This window comes from Macrobrachium nipponense, chromosome 16 (genome assembly GCF_015104395.2).
Source record: "Macrobrachium nipponense isolate FS-2020 chromosome 16, ASM1510439v2, whole genome shotgun sequence".
In the NCBI taxonomy this organism is placed as follows: domain Eukaryota; kingdom Metazoa; phylum Arthropoda; class Malacostraca; order Decapoda; family Palaemonidae; genus Macrobrachium; species Macrobrachium nipponense.
This window is the reverse complement of record NC_087209.1, coordinates 30,711,274-30,713,773: the sequence shown is the minus strand read 5'-3', so window position 1 is coordinate 30,713,773 and position 2,500 is coordinate 30,711,274. Positions and strand designations below refer to the sequence as shown.

At 37.1% G+C, this 2,500-nt stretch overlaps 1 long non-coding RNA gene across 1 annotated transcript in view; it reads right to left on the bottom strand.

The window, feature by feature from the left end:
• LOC135195641 (uncharacterized) overlaps positions 1–2,500 on the bottom strand; it is a 119,130-nt gene that overhangs the window by 9,400 nt on the left and 107,230 nt on the right. The window lies entirely within an intron of this gene.

Genomic DNA, 2,500 nt, shown 5'->3' with positions numbered 1-2,500 from the left:
CCCACGACGGAGTTTTGAAGCTATACTCTTCACGGTGCAATGAGCTTAATATAAATGGCCCAATCGTGAATACACACACACGCACCTTCAATGTATATACATATATACATACTAATATATATATATATATATATATATATATATTATATATATATATATATATATATATATATATATATATAATGTATAACGAGAGGGAGATCCTAGCTTTAGCGTCGTCCCTTTAGTTACATGTCTTTGTCTTTAGTAACATGTCTTTATGTCTCAAACAATAAGTACAGAGACAGCACATTTTGTAATAAAAAAGAGGAGCGCTAATTTAATTCAGCATTGAAACTTCACCTTGGCCTAACTGAGTAACTGAGGTTACATCCACAAATCAGGAAAAGCACGTGTGCAAATAATAAATTTCCACCTCACATGCGGATCGAACACATGATATTTATATTTATGTAGAAGGTGTGATTCGAACGATTCCCTGGTGGGTAGGAAGACCAGATGAAACTCCCAAGTATGAAGGGTGTGCAATCTTCCCCAACTAATTTAGTACTGTGTGAGTACCTGAAGGTTCCGTGCATTACGATTTTTATGGGTCAGAGGGTAACATCCTTGCTATTCTAAGAGTCCTGGGTTGAATCTCAAGGTGATGAAGTTAATTTCAGGCTACAGAATTCCGAAAACACGAAAAATATTGTAAAATCCACCCGAAGGACAACGATGTGGACGTTATAAGCAGTTCTTAAAACAATTCAATAGTATTATTATCTAAAGAGAAAACAGATGGGAAGCCACATAAAGGCAAAGGAGAGAAAAAAAAGGGGGGAGGGGGCGACTTCAAACTCATGAGATAAATTTCACTCGTGAAAGCGACCTCGCTTGATCGTAAAAATCACCGTATCAGAAACCTGATACGTCTTTCCCTTAGGCTTTTTGCCATAAATATAAACATTATTTTCTCCTCGCCCCCCTCACCCACACACACACACACATATCCCCCCCCGCCTTTTTTTTTTACCTAATAGGCTCCACGGCCTTCAGCACTATTCGCTGCCTGTCATTTAAACACAAAAAGGTGACCTTCAATCGCTGCTCCTGCTTTTCTTTTTCTTCTTCTTCTTTTGAGACATTAACTAAAGAATCTGACACGTCATTAGCTATGAAATACATAAATACACTGCCATAATGTGCCCTATGGTACTTCTCGGCAAAATTAGAAATAAATGCAAACACTGCATAATTATATATATATATATAATATATATATATATATATATATATATAGATATAACTATATATATAATATATGTATATATATATATATATATATACTATACATATATATATCCATATATATATACACATATATATAAACAAAACATACAGGTGACCAACACAGTCAATAGTATTACCTTGATACTTTATATCGCCGTAACAATGAAAACAAAATTCTGTGGTGCTGCACTCAATATTATCCCTTTAAAGTGAACGATTTACGTCGATTATTAGACCAGCGTTTTTAAGTTCCGTGAACGCCTGACCTACATATATGTGTTATGTGTGCGCGAGCCCTTTCCCTGGCTATGACGAGGAAGTCTCATTTCAAATTACAACTGTACGTCGCTGTTCCCTTGAAACTGCATTTAGCGGTTTAAATGGTGTGCTATTCGGATACCGACGTAGCTAATTGCACCGATCTGAAGTCTCCCTCCTGAAACTTACAACTACCTTGGCAACGTTTACATCTGGCAAAAACTTGAAATCTCCATCCATATGAAAACAAAAAATTAGAAAACAACAGCAAGGCCTGAGACGTGTTAAGTCGTATATAACAGAAGCTAACAACTAACATATATGACAACCCTGATTATACTTTGTATTTCGCCACACCACTCGGTATTCAAGGTTGCGAATTTCACATATGCAAGAGAGAAGGACATCAGGAGATGCCGTCTGTGGATAAAGCCTGAATCATTCAAGCATTCATGATAATACCGATGGCTCTAAAAACAGGTTAGGTTTTACCGTAATAATCTGTCTGTCTAAAAGCGTATTCGACATACCTAAAAAATACAATAATATATATATAAAAAAAATGTGGATGCCAGTTGAAAAAAAAAATCTATACATAGAAGTACAAACTGTGCACCGATGCACAACACTACATCAAAGCCATCCAAAGTTGCCACAAGTTGACACGTGGAGGAAGGGGAGGAGGGTGTTCTTAGTGGGTGGAAGCATGGACGGGGCGGGGGGGGGGGGAGGGGGAGGGGGATAAAAGCGGGAAAGAAGGATTGCGACCTGGTACCTTGAATTTAGTTATGCAAAAATAGACGATTTTCCCTTGCAGTAATATTTATCAAGGGAAAACAGCTGTCAGTTAAAATTAACAGTAATATACATTAGATACTGATGGAAATCTTGTGTTTGTATATATGACTTTATGAAATCAGCCACCAAATTCTCTCTCTCTCTCTCCTCTCTCTCTCTCTCTCTCTCTCTC